Raw genomic sequence first — 12,162 nt, 5'->3', positions numbered from 1 at the left:
ATCCATATGCACTGAGAGTTGTTATCCTGGCTATAGCAAGAAAGTGAAGGAGGGGGAGCCATTTTGCTGCTATGATTGCATTCCATGTCCTGAAATGAAGATTTCAGCTCAAAAGGGTAATATATCACAAAGGTTTCCAATATCAGTTTCGAAAAGTATTGTTCTGAGGGACAGACCTCTAAAATCAGTCTGGTATGTTTTTCTTCAGTGTTTGAAATGTATTTTTAAAAAATTGAGAGAAGTTATTTCAGATTACTCTGATCTCTATGGTTATCATTTTTATTTGACCAGCATTCTGAATGTTTCATCGGTGGTTTTTAACTCCCTTAATCTCTAGTATCATTTTCTTCAGTCCATAGTCCAAATTAACCAAAGGAGACAGAGCTTTAACTTAATACAATTTCTTACTTTTATTTAATACAATTTGTTAAAATCAGGCTTCCTTCTCCTGTTCTAAACATATATCAATCATTTCATATTTAGTGTCCAGTTGTCATCCTTCACTTGCTGTTAAACCATTCTTCCAGCTGACCGACATTTCCTCCTTACACACAGCGCCCTGTTACATCATATAAATATAAAAGCAGTCCTTCATATACATTTTAGTTCCAGACCTGGTGTGCTGGGAGAGTTCATTACTATCTTCCATTGTTCAATTCTCTGCACTGTTTATATGGATGGTACAAGGTCACATTCCATTCCTTCAGTGTTTTCAGACTAGCAGATGAGCCACAGCCATAAATAACTGACAGGGTGCACTTCCAGTTTCCACCGTTAAAATTTCCCTGTAGAGTTCTTTCTTGGCACACGGTTAAAAGCTAAATTGTTTCTCAAATCCAGTCTCTTTTCCACATCTGTTTGGCTGCAGCTCATTCTCCTCCGTCCACTGCATTCCTCCAACAACCCACCAGCCCAGATAGTCATAAATAAAACACATTCAGCCTTAATCAAGGGGCAGGAGCATAGCAAAACTATGTTAAATTTATTATTGAGCATAAATCAAAAGCCTCCCCCTCTTTTTCGACATTCCAGACAGAGTAACAAAAGCAACAGCTACACACGTCTCTTTCATTGTGCAGGGGAGGACAAAAAAGAAAAGACCATTTGAAAACCATATGAAAACACGGAGCACCTTGTCCTTACTCTTCCTTTCCTGGCTGTTGTGAGAATTTTCAAGCTTCAGAAAAACATTCAAATGCCTTCAGAAAGCCAAGCCCAGTCCTATCGGCAGTTGATTGATTGCAGCGTATTAGCATATGTCAGCCCAGGAGCGCCTCTTGATTAAAACCAATTATCCAGACTAAGGAGGAACCCTCCACAAATCATGCCAGTAATGGAGGCTCATCCATGGCAGGGACACACTCCCAGTTTGCCCCTACTCACACATTGAACTTCTTGGTTAGACTTGGTGGGAAGGGGGAAAGACTTGATTATCATTTTTCCCCAAGCTAAGAGGAAATGCCCTAACTAAGCCTGGTAGGACAGCTTAATCTATGATATTAACCCCTCCATGTGTTACTTAGACTTAAGCATATTGGTTACAGGAGGCTGATTATTTCATAGTGCCTTCATAACATATCTTTAGGTGCCAGGTGAAAACATTCCTCTTCAATCAGGCTTTTCTCTGATTAAGCAATCTGAGGCTGGCATTTCTGTTGTTATTATGTTGTGTATTATGTGTTTTTATGTTGTACCCCGGCGTGTAATCTTTTGATGAAGTATATAAATTAAATAAATAATAACAACAAGTTACCTTTGCTTTTCAGATATGCATGACTGTTTTGACTGCATGGACACAACCTATCCAAACATCAAGCATGATTTTTGCATACCCAAAGCTAGAACATTCTTATCTTATAAAGAACCTCTGGGGATCAGCTTAAGCCTCTTTGCACTTTCCTTTGCATTGATAACAGCTCTGGTGCTGGGAATAATTCTGAAGCACCACAACACTCCCATCGTCAAAGCCAACAACCGGAACCTCACATACATTCTCCTGATTTCCCTTCTGCTTTGCTTCATTTCTGCTTTGCTTTTCATTGGCCATCCTGAACCGGTGACGTGTCTTCTCCGACAAACTGCATTCAGCATCATCTTCTCGGTGGCTGTTTCTTCTGTGCTGGCAAAAACTATCATGGTGGTTCTGGCATTTATGGCCACAAAGCCAGGAAGCAGGATGAGAAAATGGGTGGGGAAAAGCCTGGCCAACTCCATTGTTGCATCCTGTTCCCTCATGCAAGCAGGCATTTGCAGTGTGTGGCTGGCAACCTCTGCCCCATTCCCAGATGTGGACATGCACTCAGTGACTACAGAAATTATATTAGAATGTAATGAGGGATCTGTCATTTTATTTTCTTGTGTCTTGGGCTATCTTGGCTTCTTGGCTCTTGTCAGTTTTGTTGTGGCTTTCTTTGCTCGGAAGTTACCGGACAGTTTCAATGAAGCCAAGTTCATCACTTTCAGCATGTTGGTCTTCTGCAGCGTGTGGCTATCCTTCATTCCAGCTTATCTGAGCTCCAAGGGCAAATACATGGTGGCTGTGGAGGTCTTTTCTATTTTAGCTTCCAGTGCTGTGTTGCTTGTGTGCATCTTTGCACCCAAATGTTATATCATTTTGTTGAGGCCTGAGCTGAACAACAGGGGACAGCTAGTGAGAAGATAAGACTGAGTAGCATACTTTTTTTTACAGTCTGTGGTCTGGATGCATTTATGCATTTATGCATGCATGCACACACCTTTCTGATTTGTTTCCCTTTCTGGAGCTGATCAATATATATTTTGCTCAAAATTCTCCAAGCACTTACTAGTTTGAAATACATGTAAACTCAGAATCAACTTTTTAAAAAATGTATGTACAGAAGGTAAATCATACAGACCTACGTATGTACAGAAAGCATTTTTAAGTCAGACACATTCAAGAACTATCCAACAACACAGAAATGAGGATCAGAGTAGGTTTTAATGGAGGTATGATGAATGCTTTTAAAACTTTCTGAGGATTAAAGTAAGTTTGCATTCTTGCTCCCACCCTTTTTAATTTTATAGTAATAGGTTTTTTTAGCCAATGCAAACTCCCCATCTTCAGTAAATAGGAACATAAAGATTTCAATTTAGATGTATGTAGATGATTTAGTGTTCCTCTATTTCTCAATTGCGCCTAAAAATCTCTTGGATGTGTTCACTGCATACTGTAAAGAAGAAAGCCTGTTTCTTCTACAGTTTCTTCTGTTATAAACTGTTTCTTCTGTTATAAACTACAGAGAGAACAACTTTCTAGGGCGATTGCTTCTAATGAATTCTGAATTCGAAACAAAATAAGTTTTGTTTTCCCAATGCAAGTCAATGTGAGGACCAAATGTTACAATTTCTGAATTTTAATTCCGAGTCCATGTGTCTGTTCTGTCCTGTTTCTGCATTTTTAAAAATATGCACAAAAGTAGCATTTCTTGTTATGTGCATATGAGAAAGTCCAGCGATGTCCTCTCTCCAGAATCTCTGCAGCCGACTGAGGACTCCCACATAGGTTACACCCTCTATTGTGCCAAGAGGGAGGTCCTGACCCTTACCTGGTCTACTCCTCTGGCTACGCCTCTCCAGTAGTGATTGGTTCACTGAAGTGAGTTAGGCGGAAACCTCAGGTTTGCAACTTGGGGAGGCAGTCCTGGACTGCTTACCAGGGAATCGCTTAGGATCGGGGGTGCTGCAAGCAGCCATGCAAATAGTGCCCTCCTTCTGATGTGGAAAGCGGTCATTGGGTTTATGTGCATGAGTGTAATATTTCCCAAAAATATACATTTTATAAAGTATTTTGATACCCCTTTTTAACAAAAAACAAAACAAAAACTTAACAACTCCATTAGACCATTCAGGAATGGGGGGAGGGACCACTAATGGAAAACTAAGCTGTGAGCTGCACATCAGATCCGAGTTGTTAGGCAAAGAAGGGAGCAAAGTAAAACTTCTGTCCAGATGTGGCAAACATGATTTTCTGAAATTATCTACAATTACACAACCTTGACTTTGTAATTATTATCCTTTGTAATTTTATTGAAAAATAAAAAATGCAAAATTACTAATGCACATAGCGAGACATAAACAAAAGAAACAAAAAATAGTACCCATGTAGAAAACAAATCAGAAAAAAGATATTGTGTATATTACAAAAGGAGGGGACTTGTTATTGTAGTTAGCCAGATGTTAATCTAAAATGGCATTTATGAAAAAAAAATAATCAGCATATCAGATGCTGGCGGAAAAGGGAAAAACATAAAACCTCTGTCCAGGTGTGACAAGCAAGATTTTCTGAAATCTTCTACAGTTCCACAGAGGAAAACCCCACTTTGACTTTGTAATTATTTTCCTTTGTTATTATAAAGTAGACTGTAATTAACTCTGACACATGTAAAACTACCTGCAATTATTAGTTCTGGAGACTGCAAAGGATGTTATGTATGTGTCATGTTAAAAAAATATGGCTCAGGACTAACAATATTTATTCTTCCTGTTTAACGTCTATTGCAGACTGAAAAGTATTCAAATCAGCCTTTGAAACTTGCAGGCAATATATAGAGAAGTCAGTGGGAATACAATAAAGTAAGTCTAGTGAAGGTTTGCCCTAACACTCAAGATGGTGATATTTGTGATGTCGCTGCTGGCATTGCTTCCTCACATCTCATGCAAGACTCACATTGTGAAGTGTCATGTCCATGATCCACACCCTCCACTTCACAAGTATCACCAGTCAGGGGACCTCATCCTTGGTTGCATAGCTTCTCACAGCTTCATTGTCTCCAAACAATTAACCTTCACTGAAGAACCTCCACCAGCATTGTTTGAAGAACTTCTGTAAGGGGTTCTCCCATCTTTTTTTATCTTAGCCTTAGATTTTCATCTTCATAGCCAAAATTTAGACTTGGTATGCTGCTCACCAAGCTATTTTAAAATCTCTTTAAAAGTACCTCTCTGAATTGTAAGTAGTTTGGAAACACCAGTACTCGAAATACGAATCTTACTAAGATGTAGTTGTTGTTATCAGCAACTGTCTGTCTTGAGGGACAATGATGTGTGCCTCCAAGAGTGAAGTCAAACTGCTGGAGAATCAAAGCATTTGCTGGTGCTGCAGAGACTGGTAACTTGTAACTGCTGCCTGTATTGTTGCTGTTTTCTTTGCTAGCAAGACCAAAGTGACCTGTCTGGGGTGCAATCCTCTCTCAGTCTTGCTGATTTGGTCCAAAGGAAAGCACAGCAGTGCATTTGTCATCAACTTGGCTGCAGGAATTGCCAGAAGGAGGCATGCAAGAAGTCTTGCATCCATCTTAGGGACTCCTCTCCAAATTCATCTAGAGTGCAGATTTTTCCTTGCTGTTTACTCCCAATGCCTTTCCCATGAATTTGTGTAGCCAAAAGGCAGCAGATGTTTAGGATCACTTTTCCTTCTCCTAGATGGGCTGCCTTCCAAGATTTACAACATACACCTGCCCCTCATTTCCCTCTACTGTATGTGCAATAAGCACCTTCTTAAATTTTGGACCCACTCTTTGTCTTCTCTGCTCAATCCACCAGAGACTGTCTTCACATGAAGGAGAAGTCCCTAACTTACTGAGGGTTTGAGACCCATTGACTACTGTCACTTAGTTTAGCTGGCCAGTGAAGCTGTTCCCTGGGGTGGCATGGTAACAGCTCCTAGGAACCACAGATGAGAACTTGATGTGTCCCCTACCAGAGGTCCTACCCCTGCCCTAATCCTCCATATACCCCACTATGATGGGATAATGAGCTGCTTATGCGTAAAAGCTTGATCCCGCTGGGGTTTGGCCGGTCATCCAAACCCAGGCACTAACGGAGCCCCCAAAAGCATGACTCCGTCAGTCGCTGGTAGAATCTGACAGTGGGCGTCTACGGAATTTACGCCAACATAAAAGCTGTTTGACGGACATGCGCTTTCGTGACTCTCTGCGTGACAGTTTCCGGCGAAGGGAGGGAATTCCTAAAGGGGGTCTAGTTACCTCTTCACTATTCTCACTAGAAGCGTCTGAGAGCCTCCCCTCCGCTGTAACTCCTGCACTCCCCCTGCTGGTTCCTGCTTCTGCTGCAGAGTCTCTCCTACTCTGCTGGAGCCTGTCCAGCACCTCTAACTCCGATGGCAGTTCCCTGACATCCACCTCCCCCCCAGGCCCCCCTTCACCCCCTCCCGCCTCCTCTCCCACTGGCGGTGAGGGCGGAAAGCCCCTGAAAGAGCAATCCTCGTCATCAGAGGATTCAAACACTTCTAGCCACGGCGTCCCGTCTCTCTCCCCGTCTTCTTCTTCTTCGTCGGAGGCAGCTTCCTCACCCACCCCTGACTCTGGGAACCCTTCAAACTCTCCCTCCTCATCGGTGGTCCCAAAGTGTTCCCTTCTAAATCGTGCCACGGGTTGCGGTTTTCTTGGGAAACGCTGATGAAATGTTTCTATTAAGATCTCGTCATTCACTACCTCTGCTGGCACCCAAGTGTTTTCCGACTCTACTTCCCCCTCCCATTCTACCAGATATTCCACCTGATTCCCCTTCCACCTGGAATCAATGATTCCTGCCACGTTCATGTCGCGCTCTCTCTCTTCTATCACGAGCGTTTGGGTGGCCTCTCTCTCACGCTCCCCCCACTCACGTCCCTCTCGGTACGGCGACAGTAATGACCTGTGAAATACTGGGTGTAATTTCATGTGACTGGGCAGTCTGAGTTTGAATGCTACTGGGTTGACCTGCTGTATGACCTCAAAGGGTCCCAATTTCTTGGGTCTCAATTTCTTACTCCCACCCTTGAACGGTAGTCCTTGGGTGGACAACCACACTCGGTCTCCCACCCTTATGATTTCACCTTCCCTCCTATTTCTGTCTGCTTGCTTCTTATATTCTTCCTTGGCTCTCTCTAAGTTAAGTTGAAGCTGACGGTGGATCGCTTCCATCTCTTCAAAAAAATGTTCCGCTGCCGGCACGCTCCACCTCTCCCCCCCCTCTCCTGGGAATGCCCGGGGATGGCACCCATAGTTTGCCAGGAAAGGACTCATCCCTGTGGACACATTCTCCGCGTTGTTGTAGGCAAATTCGGCCAGCGGTAGCTTATCTACCCAATCATTTTCTCTGTCCTTTACATAACACCTCAGGTATTGTTGCAAAATGCCGTTTGCCCTTTCCGCTTGCCCATTAGTTTCTGGGTGTCGGGCAGTGGAGAAATTGAGTTCTACTTGCAGTAAGCTCATAAGTTTCCTCCAGAACCTGGAAGTAAATTGTTTGCCTCTGTCACTGACCACCCTCAAGGGGGCGCCATGCAACCTGAAAATATGCTCTACAAACAACTTGGCGGTCTCCTCCGCTGTAACCGCATGTGAACAGGCTATAAAATGACACATTTTGGTTAATAGATCTACCACCACCATGACAGCTGTTTTGCCTTTGGATTTTGGCAGGTCCGTCATAAAATCTATGGATACTGCCTCCCAAGGCCTTTCTGGCGTGGGTAAGGGTTGTAATAGCCCCGCTGGCGCCACCCTCTCTCCTTTTGCTCGCTGACACCTGTCGCAACCCCTAACATATTCCCGCACGTCCTCCCTCACCTTGGGCCACCAAAACTCCCTGGTAACCAACCACATGGTTTTGTGCTGTCCAAAATGTCCCGCTGTGGGGCTGTCATGCAACTGCTTGAGTACTCTGCCCCTCAGTTCCCCATCTGGTATGTACAGTGCCCCTTTGTAATACAACGCCCCGTTCTTTTCTTCAAATCCCCCTGTGTTCTCTTCTGTCCTCCTGAGTTCTCTGAGTTTCTCTTGGGCGTATTCATCGTTCTCCGTACCTTCCATCAGTTCCCTTTGCCCCACCAATGCCGCCCCACACACCCAGCGGTCTTCGGAGATTACATGCCTTGCCTCAGGCGCTCCCTCCCCCTCTAAGTACTCAGGTTTCCTGGAAAGGGCATCCGCTCTCACGTTCTCTGAACCTGGCACGTAACGAATCTCAAAGTGGAATTTGGAGAACTCCTGGGCCCATCGCACTTGTCTCTGGTTCAGGACACGGGCTGTTCTCCAATATTCCAGATTTTTGTGGTCAGTTCGGACTTGAACCTTGTGTTGCGCCCCAATCAGCAAGTGCCGCCATTTCCGGAATGCTTCATGAATGGCGAGCAGTTCTCTGTCGTACACTGTGTAGTTCCTCTCGGATTTGTTCAATTTCCGCGAAAAGAATGCACACGGTCTCCATTCCGACGTATCCTTTCCCGGCTGGAGAAGCACGGCCCCCACTGCTCGGTCTGACGCGTCAGTCTCCACTCTCATTGGTTGTTGTAGATCCACGTGCAGAAGCTGTTCTTCCGACGCAAACGCCTGCTTTAGGCGTTCGAACGCCCGCTGCGCTTCTTCCGTCCAAACAAATTTCTTTTTGCTACTAAGACAATCTGTGATGGGCGCGGTCAAATGGGCAAAGTTTTTGATGAACTTCCTATAGAAGTTTCCGAACCCCAGGAACCTTTGCACGTCCTTCTTGGTCTTTGGTGTTTTCCATTCCAGTACCGCTTGAACCTTGCTGGGATCCATGGCCAATCCCTTGTCAGACAACCGGTACCCCAGGAATTCCACCTCCCTAGTATGAAACTGACACTTCTCCAGTTTCACCCACAGCCGGTTTTCTCGCAGTTTGCTCAGTACCTCTCTTACATCTCGCACATGCTGCTCCTCATTCTCTGAGTACACCAGGACGTCATCTAAGAACGCTACGCAGTTCTTGTAGAGCAATGGCCCCAGGACGTGATTCATGAATGATTGAAAACAGGCGGAGCCTCCTTGTAATCCGAAAGGCATAACGAGGTACTCAAACGCCCCCAAGGGGGTGAACATAGTGGTCTTCCACTCATCCCCCTTCCTCACACGTATCAAGTTATATGCCCCCCTAAGGTCCAGCTTGGTAAAAATCTTCCCTTTTCTCACCTGTGTCAGAATGTCATCAATTCTAGGCATAGGGAAAGTCACTGGTTCTGACACTGCATTCAGGGACCTGAAATCACACACAAGTCTGGGCTTGCCCGTGTTTTTTTTGTCCACAAAGAACACTGGACTGCCCCCCACCGCTCGTGACTCTCTGATGAAACCTCTCTTGAGATTCTTGTCAATGAACTCCCTTAACTCCTGCATCTCACTGTCTGACATTGCATACAGCTTCCCCACTGGCAATTGTGCTCCTGGGAGTAAGGTAATTTGACAGTCAAAGGGTCTGTGCGGGGGCAATTTATCCGCTTCCTTTTCGCTGAATACGTCAATCAAGTCAGCGTATTGTGGTGGCACCTTCCCCTTGTCCATCACTTCCACCCCTGCTAGAGTGGCCCTGCTGCCTGCCTGGGCCTCTCCCTCCTTGCAGTGTTCTAGGCAATGTGCTGATCCAAAGGAAACCACGCGCTGATGCCAGCCTACTAGCGGATCATGTAGTGCCAGCCAGCTCATTCCCAAGATAATAGGGGCTCCTCCCAGGGTGGCTACGTTAAACGCTATCAGTTCTGTGTGCCGTGCCACCCTCATTATCATTGGTACAGTCTGTTGGCTCACTTCTCCTCCCAACAGCTCCCTCCCATCAATCGTGGTAACCTGCAAAGGCTTACTTAATGGGATAGTCTGTATCTGGTGCTCAGCTGCAAACTCCTTACTCATGAAATTACATGAGCTACCTGAGTCCAATAGCGCTCTTATCTTTAGTGGGTGTCCGTTTGCCAGTTCCAGCAACACCTCTATCACAAGTGCTGGTCTTGGGGGTTCCGGCGTGGGCACGTTCACTACTCCCTGGCCTGGCTGCTGTGCCCCGATGTTGGCAACCAGGCGTTGGCTTTTACTTGCTCCTTCATTTCATCCTCCTCCTTCCCCCCAACAGTTCCTGCCATCCCTTGCCATTCCTTCCTTTGCGGACAGACTCTGGCAAAGTGACCTGGCTGTTGGCAGAGATAGCATCTCTTGCCGCTCTTTCCCTCCTTCTTCCGCCCTTCACTGGTGTTTGAAACTGTGCGCGCGCGCGCTGCTCCAAGTTCCATCGGCTCTGCTGGCGGGAAAGGCTGCTCCGGAATCTCTGGAATGCGGAAGTCCTTCCAACGTTCCCCCTTTCCTTCCCGCTTTTCCAAAGCTCTAGCCTCCTGGCGTGCTCCTATGGACAGCGCTGATTTAGTCAGCTGGTCCATAGACTCCGCCCTAGGCGCCCGGGAAAGTTCATCTTTCACTGCCGGAGAGAGACCTTCTTCAAATAGCATTTGAATAGGTTCACTAGCAAGGTTCCACCCCAGTCTATGAATCAGCATGGTGAACTCAGTCCAGTACTCACGTACAGATCGGCTCCCCTGTTTACAAGCCATCAACTCCCTGCGCACCATCCCCTGCTCAATCTCGCTGGAAAACATCAAGTCCATGGCGCGAAAAAACTTCATTGTGTCCTTTAAGATTTCATTATTGGCTGCCATCAGGGGGCGAACCCAGTCCCTCGCCCCTCCCTCTAGATGGCCAATCACGTACGCCACTCTAGAGTTCTCATCGGGGAAGTCATCAAACAGTAGATTGAGAGCATATTGCATCTCTGTTCTAAAGGCTTGATAGTTCCTGGGATTCCCCCCAAATTTCTGCACCAATCCAGGCACCCTTCTGGCAAGTGGGGTGGTTTTCCCCTTATCTGCATCTTGAGCCCTCCTCTCCTCCAGCCTCGCCGTTTGCAGTGCGAGCTGGACCTCCAACGCCCTGTACCTTTCTTCCAGGCTTGGATCTGCTCCAGCTCCAGCTGCCCCGGTTCCTGCTGGTTCACTCATGATGCCCTCTGCTTGCACAAACAGCTTTCGGAGACTGTCAGATTGCTATGATGGGATAATGAGCTGCTTATGCGTAAAAGCTTGATCCCGCTGGGGTTTGGCCGGTCATCCAAACCCAGGCACTAACGGAGCCCCCAAAAGCATGACTCCGTCAGTCGCTGGTAGAATCTGACAGTGGGCGTCTACGGAATTTACGCCAACATAAAAGCTGTTTGACGGACATGCGCTTTCGTGACTCTCTGCGTGACAGTTTCCGGCGAAGGGAGGGAATTCCTAAAGGGGGTCTAGTTACCTCTTCACTATTCTCACTAGAAGCGTCTGAGAGCCTCCCCTCCGCTGTAACTCCTGCACTCCCCCTGCTGGTTCCTGCTTCTGCTGCAGAGTCTCTCCTACTCTGCTGGAGCCTGTCCAGCACCTCTAACTCCGATGGCAGTTCCCTGACACCCACCTTACTGAGAAGGACCTATTATTATGTATAAAGATAATTATTGATATTTGCTTAGGACAATTTAGGCTTAGAACTATTTAGGGTTACCTAAAAATGTGGCAAAAATGATGGAGTAGTGATCATTTTACAAAGCATGAGTATGTTTCTGATGTTTAATGTCACATTTGTTTTAGTGTAGTAACTAAGAATTACCAGCAAATCCTGACATTGGCATCTGCAGTGAAAGAGATCAATGAAAACAGTCAGATTACCAGGTTTAAATTATGGTTATGATATAGATTCTATTCTTTTCTTTTCTTTTCTTTTCTTTTCTTTTCTTTTCTTTTCTCTTCTCTTCTCTTCTCTTCTCTTCCCTTTTCTTTTCTTTTCTTTTCTTTTCTTTTCTTTTCTGAGCCAAGCCTTTTTGTTGAATTTCCTTTGGCCAAAAATGAATATCAGAGCTAAATGCATTCTTCCCTCTGGAAAACATATAAAACATCTATGCTGAATTTTCTTTTGGCCAATGCGGGGATGGTGATTTAAACTTAATATGCACAATTTCAGATTTTCACCAATAAAATGAACAAGGATGGTGGTTTCAACCTGTTGGTAGTGGTTGTTAATAATTTTATTTATCACCCATCCTTCGGTGTAAGATCCCAGGGTTTGTAACAACATTAAAACAACATTGAAAACAATTTGAAACAACCCACCACACAATTTTAGAAAATCAATATGCAAAATTTGGGCTCAGATGTTCTAATGCTACCTACTTCTGTTACATGTCACATTTCAAATATTTATCCAATTACTTGCAGCAAAATCTGGGTGCCACTCCAGCTGAGTGAATATGGGATTGCAACTTTTTTGAAGGCAAGAGCTGGACTTCGTATAATATTGAGGAAAACTATGTTGAAATACATTAACAGGATGC

Source organism: Podarcis gaigeae, assembly GCF_964106915.1.
Source record: "Podarcis gaigeae genome assembly, chromosome: 13".
Classification (NCBI taxonomy): Eukaryota; Metazoa; Chordata; class Lepidosauria; order Squamata; family Lacertidae; genus Podarcis; species Podarcis gaigeae.
This window is presented reverse-complemented; position numbering follows the sequence as displayed.